We start from the raw sequence: 13,621 nt of genomic DNA, 5'->3' as shown, positions 1-13,621 counted from the left end.
GAATTCCTTATTTAATTTATGCTTTTATTTTATGTATTATTAAGAACCCTAAGTCCTGCCATTTGATTGCAAGGTCTTACAGGCAGGAAATGATTTCCAAATACACTTAATAACCTTTCACCAAGGTGCCTCTTACTCATTTATTAATCAATAATTTATCATGCTCTTCTATGAATCGTCATATTACCATGAATTACTCCTGCAGGTAAGGTATTATCCACACCACCAAGTATAAGATTTAATCCCTGTTCTCGAGAAACTTTCTATAATAAGCCTGGAAGCCTTCTGCCTCAGGGCCTTTGCAATTACTGTTTCCTCTTCCTGGACTATGTTTCTCCAGTCAGCAGAGTTGGGTCCCTCATTTCCTTCAGAATGTTGGCTCAAGTATTATCTCCTCACTGAGGCTTCCCTGACCACCGTATTTAATATTGCAGAAAAGCTTCATCTTCTTTATGCTTCTGTCCTTTTGAATTGAAATGGAGGAAGTGTTTGAAATGGGAAGGTAAAGGAAATCAGAAGCAGGGATATTGAATTGTGGTCTATGTGGATATCATAATCATAGAGAATGATAATGGAAATAAGTACTGAGAGGAAGAAAGAGAAGAACCAAGTGCTAGAATGATCAATGATTTGGCAAGAGTGACCATAAGCACGACAGACAACTTCAGTAAGGAGGAGTGGTTGATGGTCTCTACCATGAAGACATGTCTCTACCATTGAAGCACCTGAAGACATGTGCTTCAGTGTTGTTGGGGGTTCTGAGGAAGGAGAAATAGTGTGGTGGCCCGGGAAGTCCAGTTAAATTTGAATTTCCGATAGCTTTTTCATATGTCTGTGGCAAAATTTATTACAAATGATTTTTTTCTCGTATAAGTATGTCCCTGGCAATATTTGAAATTGTAATAAATATTGCCAGGGACATACTTATACGAGAAAAAAAAAATCAGCGTTTATCTGAAATTCAAATGTAACCAGTGCCCTGTATTTTATCTAGCAATTTTACTCCAGACTCTTGAATATATGGGATATGAGAAATTGCTACAGAGGAAGTAAAGTCCTTGGGGTTGGTAAACTACAGCTGCAATCACTTTAATGTTTAATGACTCTGGCCCTCAGGTATCTTAGCTCTTTTTTTTTTTTTCTTGAGATGGAATCCCACTCTGTCACCCAGGCTGGAGTGCAGTGATGTGATCTCGGCTCACTGCAACCTCCACCTCCTGGGTTCAAGCAATCCTCCCACCTCAGCCTCCGAAGTAGCTAGGGTTACAGTTGTGCACCACCACGCCCAGCTAATTTTTTGTATTTTTAGTAGAGACAGGGTTTTACCATGTTGACCAGGCTGGTCTTGAACTCCTGAGCTCAGGCAAGCCAGCTGCCTCGGCCTCCCAAAGTGCTGGGAGTACAGTAGCGAGCCACCATGCCTGGCAATCATATAGTAATTGTAAGTTTAATTTTTTGAGTAACTGCCATACCGTTTTCCACAGTGGCTGCACCACTTTACATTCCCATGAGCAATGCAAAAAGATTCCAGTTTCTCCACATCTTCACCAACCAACAACCTTTTTAAATTTTAGTCATTCTGGCAGGTTTATAGAGAAATCTCATTATGATTTTAATTTCCCTAATTATTAATGATGTTGAGCATCTTATTAATGATTAGAATATTCTTTTTAAAGTGACTATTCAAATATTTTTGCCTATTTTTATTAGATTGTTTATCTTTTTCTTATTTATTTCTTTCCTTTTTATGCATGTATTTTAAATATCTTTTTCCTACACGTGGCTTGGCTTTAATCTCTGTTAATGGTGTCTTTTGATAAATAGGAGTTCTTAAGTTAAATATAGTTCAGCTTATACTGTTTTACAAAATCTTTACCTATTCCAAAGTCTTAAAGATGTTCTTCTGTGAGTTTTTCTTTAAGTTTTATGGTTTTTCTCTCACATTTAGATTTTAAATCCACTGGAATTTATTTTTTTGTATGCCACCATACAAAAAAAAGTCTAAAAGATCAAGATACATTTTTTTCCCATGTGGATATCCAGTTACACCAGCAGTGTTTATTAAAAAGACTTTTATCCACTGTACTGTAGGGTCATCTTGTCATAAATCATGTGACTTTATATGTGTGGATTTGTTGCTGAACTCCCTGGTTTGTTCCATCAATCTATTTGTCTATCTATGCACAGGTACCACACTGTCTTGATTACTATAGCCTTATAATAGGTCTTGGTTTCTGGTAGTTTGACTTTTATTCTTATTCAAGATTACCTTTGCCAGTTTTTGTCCTCTGCATTTTCATATAAATGTTAGAATCAGCTTGTTAATATTGCAGAAATCTTGGCTGAGATTCTGTTTGGTATGGCTAGTTACAGGGAGTTAAGTGCATGTCTGAACTTTGTGGATTTCACCTTGTTGATCTTCAAAATCATAAAATATAAATTGTTCCACTTGAGCATATTACAAACCACCTATTTTACTTACGCTTTTCTATATGCAACTACAATTCTAAAACCAAAAAAAAAAAACACTTTACTTTCTGTATGATTTAACTGTGATATATATTTAACACATCTTCAATTACCCTTGCTACCTTCTTAAAAGGTAATATGTTAAAACTGAAAATACTCATTCATAGGCATTTAAAAGGAAATTTTATTTTAAGTGAAATGGCATGAAAAAACAATTAAAACTTTAAAAACACAAAATGTGATTAGATATCCTAGGAGTAAAAAGACAGGGCCTTTATTCCTTTGGGGCTTTGTTTCTCTCATCGCTGATATTATTATCATCTTGATGTTTGAAATATGACTAATCCATGGCCTGTGAGAGACAAACCTTGAACATGGGAGATCCCACAGTGGAGCAAAGCAAGAGGATGACCCAGGCGACAAAGACAGAACAAGCTTGGAAAACCACCAGTCCAGGCAGAAGCAGGAGGATTACTGTCTTCAAGAAGATAAAATTAATACCTGATATGCTTGCATATACTGAGATGAGATTTACTCATATAGAAAAGAGTTTAGTAATAAATTAGCAAGATGTGTGTTAAACACTAAGTCAAAAACAAAACAAGACAATTACTAAAAGCAGAGTACATAAAAGGTACAAAGAGTTGTACCTCCGTGTTCACGAGGAATTGATTCCAGAACCTCTGCAGATCACCAAAGCCATGAATGCTCAAATTCCTTATGTAAAATGATGTAGTATCTGCATATAGTCTACAGACATCATCTTGGATACTTTAAATTATCTCTAAATTACTTACAATAAGTAATGCAAAGAAAATGCTATGTAAATAGTTATTGTTTTTTATTTGTATTATTTATTGTTGGTTTGTTATTTTTTGTTGTTGTTTTCTGAATATTTTCAATCTATGTTTGGTTGAATCTGTGGATGTGGAACTGGGATATATGGAGGGCTAACTACATAAGGAATATATAATACACAAGAAAGGAAATTTTATAGCATTATATGACATGGCTCAACTGTGAATAATATTTACATAATCCAAATAATGTAAACCTTATGGGCTGGGCATGGTGGCTCACATCTGTAATCCTAGCACTTTGGGAGGCCAGGAGTTTGAGACCAGCCTGACCAACATGGTGAAACCCCATCTCTACTAAAAACACAAAAATTAGCCAGGCAAGGTGGCATGGGCCTGTAATCCCAGCTACTCAGGAGACAGAGGCAGGAGTATCACTTGAACCCGGAAGGTGGAGGTTGCAGTGAGCCGAGATTGTGCCACTGCACTCCAGCCTGAGTGACAGAGCAAGACTCCATTTCAAAAAAAAAAATTATGTATTTCCCTAAGAAGAAATTATAATATAAAAATAGGGGGAAATGAGAGGAAAGGAAGTGTGTACAGTTGTGAGAATGGAATTGTATGAGAGGTGAGACCTCATCTCCATAGAAGGAAATTGACAGCTAAACAAGCAAAGTCAAGAAGTAGTAGTATTAGCATGTTATTAAGAAACGTGGAATTGACACCAGAATACACACGTGTGCATGCACGCACACACATACACACGCACACAAAAAGAGTTGAAACTGTTTTTTTGGCCGGGTGCGGTGGCTCACGCCTGTAATTCCAGCACTTTGTGAGGCCGAGGCGGGTGGATCACCTCAGGTTAGGAGTTCAAGACCAGCCTGGCCAACATGGTGAAACCCTGTCTCTACTAAGAATAAAAAATTAGCCAGACGTGGTGACGGGCGCCTGTAATCCCAGCTACTCAGGAGGCTGTGGCAGGAGAATCGCTTAAACCCAGGAGGCAGAGGTTGCAGTGAGCCAAGATCGTGCCACTGTGCTCCAGCCTGGGCGACAGAGTGAGACTTTGTCTCAAAAATAAATAAATAAATAAATAAGAACGTGTTTTCTCTGGGAAGCAGACATGAAGTGTCAGGGCAGAGACCAGGGGCAGAGGATGTCATTTTTTACAACAAGACTTGTGGTAACTTTTGACTCTTTTACTTTGATAAAAGTGAAAGGTAAGTAAAAAATTTTTAAAAAGATTAATTCAATGTGAATCCGACGAAAATACTAGTCTTTACTACCACACATATTAAAGTTATTTATTTCAATGTTCATAACAAGATCTCTGGAGGACCCACCTACCTATTCAAGGAAGTCAGGAAAGATTTTTTTGAGGAAGTAACACTTAGAATGAGGCTGGAGCAGTAGAATAGGCCAGAAAGAGAGATGGAGAGTGTATCTTAGGATAAAGGACCAAAAACAGCATAATCCTGAGTGGGGAAGTGGCTGGACTTCTACTGAAAGACTTGCAGGACCTGAGAGCAGTGCCCATGGAGGAGGAAGGAGGAGATGGGCTGACAGGCCAATGAAGAGACACGTTGGGCACTCTTCTAGGTTTTAGTAAGGATTTTCTGGTCTTCCTTTGGAGTTTCCTCATGTTGTCTCACAGGTAATGTAACAGGATTCAGCCGTTTTTTCCCAGCTTCAACATTCTACAATTCTAAAACTCTGAGCAGTTTTCCCAGGGATTTTGCGTGGGATTTTGTAATAAAAATCTCTCTGCCTGGACTCTGGAGACGGTTCCACCCTGGCCCAGGCTTTGTCCACGCCTCTTTGATTAACTTTAGGCCAGTCCCTTTTTCCGCTAGGTCTGAAAGGACTCATCTGCAGAATGCAAGGTGGCTCTAGATAACCTCTACGTGCCCTTCAAGCTCTCACACTATCACTTTGCTATTATTTTCTGTGCCTTTGCCAAAAAGAATACCCAGTTCTTTAAAATATTCACACTTTAATGTGAAACTCTTACCTTGCCCGGGATCTTTAACAATTGCTTAACATTCCAATTTTTTAGATATTTCTATAAAATGGAATAGCTATACCAATAAATGCTAGTTTTAGCAAATGGGACGTGTAGACAATTGGTCTAAGATGAAGGACCATCAAATATTACTTCGATCACTTTTTTACAAATATATAATTTGATTTCTTTCTCTTAGAAATTAATAATTACAATGTTAATTTTATTGTAAACTTGATAATTTTAGAAGCATAATGCTTTTATTATAATCAGCAGCTCATTAACTAGTCAATTATTTGATGATTTTTCTGATTCCCATATATCTTCTGCATCCTTTTTTAACAAAATGTTTCTTATAATTATTATTATTACCACCAACCTATATTCTGAAATACTGCAGCCTTTCAGTTTTATGGAACAATCTGGCTTGATTTAGATGCATCTTTGTTTATTCCGTGGGTAAACTGGACAGGAAAAAGCCATTCACTCACCTCCCGATTACTAGACACCTGATGCCTACTAATGTGCTTAATACTGAAAATAGAAATTAGAGTAAGTTTCATGTACCAATAACAAAAGAACTTTAACTTATATCTCTATTAATAATTAAATGATATAAATTTTTACTCTAGGCATTCAAACTGAAATCTAGTAGGATTAGAACACAGATATGTAGAAATGGAGTCATTTGGGATTTGACAGAATCACAGCAATATGAGCATAATAGGACCATTACCACCTGACTTTTTAGTCCGCTGTCTCACCACTGAGCCACTGTGCAAGTCCCTGACTGACAAATATTTAACTATTGCTTGTGTTAATGGCTAATGCCAGACAGTGATTAACCACCTCCAAGTTACATTTGCTGCTTTTTCTACAATACTCGAGTTGGAAATTGTTCTACTTTTTTTCTGGTTATAAGGCAACAGATGTTCATTACAGAAAAATTGAAGGAGAAGAAAGAGACAGGTATATATTTATCTATATTTGTATTTTTAAATTTATTTTCTATTTTTTGAGACAAAGTCTCCCTGTGTTGCCCAGGCTGGAGTGCAGTGGCACGATCTCAGCTCACTGCAACCTCTGTCTCCCGGATTCAAGTGATTCTCTTGCCTCAGCCTCCAGAGTAGTGAGATTATAGGCATGCACCACCACGCCCAGCTAATTTTTTATTTTTAGTAGATGGGATTTTGCCATGTTGGCCAGGTTGGTCTTGAACTCTTGCCCTCAGGTGATCCACCTGCCTCGGCCTCCCAAAATGTTGGGATTACAAGCATGAGCCACTGTGTCCGGCACTTTATATTTATATTTTAGCCTGCAGAATCTCTAATGCAGTCAAGTTAGCTTGAGTCCCATATTTGCTTATATATATGATAAAGAAATCTGGGATTCCAGTATCATTGCTATTGGATTTTCAGAGTAAGAAATCACTGAATCTATAATGAATGATTGAATAATGAATATATGTCTATAATGAATATATGATCATTTATATAATTATATATAAAAATGATGAATATATAATTCTATAATGAATCTATGATCATTTTCAACAATATTTCTGTCCAGAAATCTAGGCACTATACCAAAACAACTTTTATCTGCTTAAATGGCTGCTACACACTCTATGTTACTTTTTCATTTTGTTGGAATTTGAGTAACTATATTGCTGTCTCTGGGATTAAAAGAAAAATTTACTTTTAGATTATCTAAAATCATATTCCTTCAGTTTTACACATTGTTCTCTGTCAGTTGTAATATGCCCTTTGTATCAAACTCCCTGCAAAAAGTCAGAACCTGAAGCTTTTAAATCCCTTGGTTTCTATAATTACCTCTTGTTCAGAGTTGCTTTCATAATTTTGCTTGCTTTCATATTTTGTTGCTATTACTGTTTGTAACTGCCTCCTACCACATACATAATAGTAACGATTCTCTCTCAATCACCTTTCTTCTGTAAAAATTCAAAATAATACATATTTAATTAGGAGATCTCTAAATAGTATCTTTTCTCTGAAAACTATAAAGATTTTGTTTTAAAATATATTGCAATAATGAGTAAGAGAAGACAGTAAGGATCAGAGAAAAGAGTGAAATACAGCAAAGAATTCCAGTCAGCTGCAGAAAACTTCAGAATTTAATTATAACGTTCCTCTACAAAAGGGCCACCCTTGAGTACTATCAATGAGTAAATCAGTTTATGCATACCGTGAAGGGGGTGCAAGATGAATTAGACACAGGCTGTGTTCTCAAGGAGCTTATGGAATGATAAGCATATATGCAAATAACTTTCATGAAAGCAGTAAGTGATAAATGCCTTAATGGAGCTTCAAACATTTTTATGGAGGTTCAAGTTCAATTACAGTTTGACTGACTTGGGAAGGCTTCATGGAGGATCTAGCATTTGAGCTGGGTTTTGAAGGACACATAGGTAGGGTTACAAAAGCCATCCCAAGGGAGGATATTACTGGAGTAGGAGATTGTAATGAGCAACGACCCAAAGGTGTCAAAACACAGAGCAGGATTTTCTTACGGTAAAAAATATAAATAAAGGAGAGATGGGAGAGAAGATTGGGAAGAACTTTTAGGGCAAATGTTAGGAGATGTTTAAATGGCAATTTTTAATGAGTTTGCCTTTATGCATACACAAGAAGCCATGGGGGGAATCATATGTCTTCTTGCCTATAGGAAGAGCTTAGTAAATACTTGTTGAATTCAATGGTGACATCTGGATATAGGAAGATGCAGTGTGTGAATAGACAGAAATAAGATATGGGGAGTGAGATATTAAAAATAAAGAGAACCGCCCAAAGATTCACAATTAATAAGAGTTGACTGAGATTCCACCCACAGACTAACTCCAGAGTCCACCTGCTCTAGCACTATGTACACACTGCCTGCCCCTGGCTGTAGTCATACCTCATGATATTGAATACCATGTTCTAAGCACTTCACCTGTGTTATTTTAGCCTCCCAATAATTCTGTGAGGTATGTACATCTCTTACAGCTCAAGAAACTGAGGAGTAGAGATTTAAAATTGTCTAACAAGTGATGGAGCAAGGATTTTCAACCAAGTCAGTCTCAATTCCAGCACCACTGGGCTGACCTAACCACTGCATACATTCTCTCCGGCTGTGCCCCACACTTTGACACACCATGGTTCCTGACTCTTACCCACCAGTAATACTGAATGACTTTTGGTTTCCAGGTAACTCCAGCTTGCTTATATTTCCATCCCTTAGTATATGATGTTCCCTCTTTCTTCACTTCCTTTCTGCTCTCCACCCATCCCATACTGTAGTTCCTCTATGACGCCTGCCTTGATGTCCCCAAGCAGGCTCAGATGGTTTTTTTTTATAGTTTTTGCATCTTCTACAAACACCTAATATTGCTATTTCTACATTGATTTGTAACCAATTATTTTTTCCGTTTAGCTTCTTTAGAATATATGTGGCTCTATGCCTTGCTTAACATCAAGAGCTTTTTAGAGACACAGATTCCCAGGCCTTACTCCTGAGGATTCTAATTCAGTATGTCTAGAATGAAGTGTAGGTATCTGTCTTTTTTAAAACACCACATTTTTAAAACCACAGCCTTTCTGACCTGTCACACAGTTGAAGAATCACTGCATTATGTTGTCAAGTTCCTTGAGGATCATCTTTACAACCCTAACATCTATTACGGTGCCTAGAACTGTCAGGGCTTAATTCATATTGAACAAACAGATGAATAAATGTGGGGTTTGATTGAAATAATAATAATAGAGATAATAGAATAATAGAAATAATAATTTTTGATTAACAGGAATAGGGCAAACCAGAAGAGGAATTTATTGGGGCATGGAGAAAGTAATGAATCTGGTGTTAGACTTGTTGCATGGAAATATTCAGCAGGAAGCTGAGAATGTGGAAATATTATTTGGGAGATATAGAAACATTATTTGGGAGAGGTCATGAGTGAGCCTGGGAAGTTGAATACATTTCCCAGTCACTGTAGACAGAAAACAGAAATGGACTAATAGTTGAACCTGGGGAACCCCCACATTTACAGAACATGAAGGATAGAAGAAAATAATACAGCAACTAATACTACCACATTGACTGACAGCAACAATCATGGTAGTAACAGTAAGCATGAAAGTCACAATTTTAATGGAGTACCTAGTCTATGGAAGTCTTGTCAGGAGGGGCTCCATACACATCCACATTAAATCTTCATAGCAAGCCTAGGAGCTAGGTCATTTTTAGTCTCACTTCACAGATGAGAAAACTAAGCTTCAGAGAAATGGATCAACATGCCCTAAGTCATACACCTCACCATAGTGGAAAGGCTGAGAAGAAGATGCTAGATTTAATGAACTTCAAGGGACCAATTTCAAAGATATGATAGAGCAGAAACCAGACAACGATGTGTCTTGGTTGAGTGGACTCTAGAATCTCTGGCACCCCTGCCCCATGTATTCATTCAAAGCCATTATATGTGTTTTGCATAGAAAAAGGGGTCCTCCCAAGACTTGAACAGAGAAATAAAAGCATATAGATAAACTGCAGAGAGGAGCATCAAGAGATAACTCTCCTCAAAGAAAGCAAGACCCTAGCATTACAAGTCACAGCCAGGGGGCTGAGAAGGCATTTTCCGAACAGCAGCAAAACATGGTGGAGGTCATATAACTGCGGAGCCCAAATCCCAACCCCAAACCTATGTGTGATCTTTCAGGTCCAATCATGGCAATGGCAAACACCTTGATGGATAGGTGCCAACAGTGGGGGTGAGGGTGGAGGAGGGAAGCTGGCCTCTCCACACCAAGCTTGGCACACAGGCAGCACATCACAGCCTCTGAAAGGAGCTGAGGTCAAGGCCTCAGGCTTTGGCTGTCCTTTCTCTTATGTATAGCTGCCTTGGTAGCCCAGGTGCCTCTATTCAGAGGCATCTTTTGATGGAGAGAGCCTCCAGCCAAGCCCCTCCTTGGGTGCCTCCACTGAAACTTCCTTAATGGGGGTGAGGGGGTGAACCTCGAGGAAACTTTTCTCCACTCTGGCTCAGTACCTCTTCTCCCTTCCCCTGGCTCCTGGGTCTGCTGAGCAGCAGCAGCCTTTGTTGGGGCACCTTTGACAGTGAGACAGTCTGCTTATCTGTGCTGGTCCACCTGAGTCCTGCCTAGCAGCATTCCACAGGGAGAAAAGGGACATTTTGGGGAGGGGAAGGCAGAACATACTTCTGTTTAGCTTCTTGCTGAAATTATGGCAGTAAAGGATTGACTGGGACTTTCCTGTTGGCTTCTTGTCTTCCTCCACGACTGTGACTCCTGGCAGCTCTGCCCTCTCCAGTCAGCTTAGTCTTGACAATAACTTGCTCCCCAAATTTGGAGCATGTATTGCACATTACATGCTCCAAAACACCTAGGAAGCAGCAAGGGGAGCAAAGTTCCAGCTCATGAGGGTGTGGAAAAGAGGTTCCATGAAACACTGGGCTTCTTATAGCCTATCCACTGGCATTTGAGTATTATGAGTATAATGTCATTAATGTATCAATGTGAAAGCATGAAATCTTGAGTCCCACTGTCACATTAGGCTGGAAGACTACCTAGGGCCATGCAGCTTGGTCCTAGAAAGGAAACTTACTGGGTCTTCTGGAGCCTCCCTGAATGAAACACAAGGCTATAGCTTTATTCAGGTTAAAAAAGACGCTGTCCTAGACTCTCAAACTGCTAGGTTGAGCAAAATTGGTTTGCCTTTTAAATGTAAACATCCCAGGGCTTGCTGCTCCAGCTGTTCATCATCATTTGACAGCTCCAGGGGAGTTAAGGTAGTGCTTACTTTCAGTTATCCATGGCTTCTGCGAGGCAGAGCTAGCATGAACAATTGAAAGGTAGAAAAGGGAACCTTTCTCAATCATTTCTCTCAGCCTCCTCCTTAAAAGGAGCAACATTTAAACCATTAGCATTTTGCTTCCTTTCCTGCCTCCCACCACACGTCTGGTTGTAGCAATAAGCAGTGACCAGGTGAGTTCTGCAGCCATGTCCATCCCTTTCTTAGGGTAGGTGGCCAAGATCTCCACTCTCACATTCCTGCCTTTGTTACTTCCTATTTCAACCATTTTACAATTTATTGTGCTAAATGTGAAGTGTCTAACAACCTTAACTCTTTGTATTTGGCAGGATATGCATAAATAAATTCACAGATAATCAATAAATTGCCAATTAAGAAACAAAACAGCAAATAACTGGAAGGAAAACATGCAAAGGACAACGCTGTGGGTAATTTACCACCTTGGTAATGATCCCTTTCAGAAACAGGAAAAACATCACCACTTTTGACAGGAGGGGCTCTTCTTCTGATGTGGAATGCTTTTTGTATTTGTTTTTGTTTTTGAGATAGAGTACTGCTCTGTTGCCCAGGCTGGAGTGCAGTGGCTCTATCTCAGCTCACTGCCTCCCAGGTTTAGGCTATTCTCCTGCCTCAGCCTCCCAAGTAGCTGGGATTACAAGCACATGCCACCATGCCCAGCTAATTTTTGTGTTTTTAGTAGAGACAGGGGTTTCACCATGTTGGCCAGGCTGGTCTCAAACTCCTGACCTCAAGTGATCCGCCTGCCTCAGCCTCCCAAAGTGCTGGAATTACAGGCTGATGTGGAGTTATTTTTTATTACTTTTTTTTTGAGACGGAGTCTTGCTCTGTCACCAGGTTGGAGTGCAGTGGCACAATCTTGGCTCACTGCAACCTCTGCCTCCCAGGTTCAAGCAATTCCCCTGCCTCAGCCTCCTGAGTAGCTGGGACTACATGTGAACGCCATGATGTGGAGTTTTTAAGACCACAATAGTCTGAAATTTCCCCAAATCAAACTAGCCCTCCTCAGAAATGAGCAGTTTGTGACTGGAAATTCAAGAATCTGTGTCTAGAAAGAACACACTAGAGAAAGCCACTGTTGTTACTATCATTTGGTTTTGGTTTGGTTTTCTTTTGAAATATATAAAGAATAAGAGCAATGAGAAGGGAAAGTTAAGTAAAGAGAAGCAAAGAAATTTATAAAAGATGGATTCATCCTTCTTATGTCTAACAGTGTAACTTAAGAAGCTAATCACATTTGTCCTCGTCTATAAAAATGCCATTTAAAAAATGTATAAGTGTTCCCAATTCTCATACGGTTGTAGTTAAGGAAAGACCATGAAATGTGCAATGCATCTGTATCCAGTATGCATATCTTAGCTTTCATTTGAACGACTTTATTTTTTTCTTCTGCTTAGAGCTGCCACAAGTAGGGGTAGAGCCTTTGATTAATGATTATTAATTTAACTAATAAATTAGATTCATTATTAGGTTAAATAAACAGGTAGATATAGCCTGAGGCTCTCCTGTTACTTTGTGTTTCTACATAATGAATTGCAACCTAACAGTACATAAACAAACCAAAACCTAATGTGGAAGTATATTTTTTCGAACAGATCATAGGGTCTCAGCCAATCACAAGCAGTCAAGCTTTAGCCAGTCACAGGCAGCCAATTGATCAGACCATGTTCAAATGACAAGCACCTAGCTGTAACCAGTCAAACTATTTCTGTATTTTACTTTCTAGTTCAGGCTATACAAACTCTGCCTGCATTGCCCAGAAGAGCCCTCTGAGCCTCTTCAGGTTTGAGTACAGCCTGATTCATGAATGGTTTAATGCTCAATGTCTATTAAATTTATCTTGTCTAAAGTTTTCTTTTAACAAGCCATTAATGGAAACAGAAATAAGAAGAGGATGGTTTAAATGGTTTGAAAGGTACACAATGTCAACATAAATGCAGCTATTGAGACATTAAGAATTACAAAGAATTTAGAGAGATTGTAAATCTTTTGACTTATTTTCTACTTAAGATTTCTACATTCTGATTTGCAATTTAGAGATTCATTGTGAAAATTACGAAGTCACGAATTTAAAGATGAAGGTGTACTTTTCTCAGTTCGTATCTTATTAACTAAACAAGACAGAAGATCCTGACCAGTAGAGTAGATGAAAAGATAAACAGATTGGTGCTAAATTAAGTTGTTACATCTTTGTCTCAGCCTTCCTTATCCATCTCATTGAAGGAAAACTCAACAAAGACTTAAGTTATTTTAGGGTTTCTTAGTAAACAAAAGAGTATTTTTTATTGTTTTTGACTTTTAACTTACCTGCTCTGGGTGATCGAATCTTTTATAAGAAAAGATACATTTGGTTGAAGTAGTATTAGTGCCATCAATTCTCATTTTTCCTCTAGAGTGAACATCCAAAGAGTGGATTTTTAAATTTTTTCTGTTTGTTTTATTGTCACTATCACCTGCCCTCTGCCCTACACCTCCACCTGTCCCTACACAGCAATTACAACCTGAA

The sequence above is a fragment of the Pongo abelii genome, chromosome 14 (genome assembly GCF_028885655.2).
Source record: "Pongo abelii isolate AG06213 chromosome 14, NHGRI_mPonAbe1-v2.0_pri, whole genome shotgun sequence".
In the NCBI taxonomy this organism is placed as follows: domain Eukaryota; kingdom Metazoa; phylum Chordata; class Mammalia; order Primates; family Hominidae; genus Pongo; species Pongo abelii.
This window is presented reverse-complemented; position numbering follows the sequence as displayed.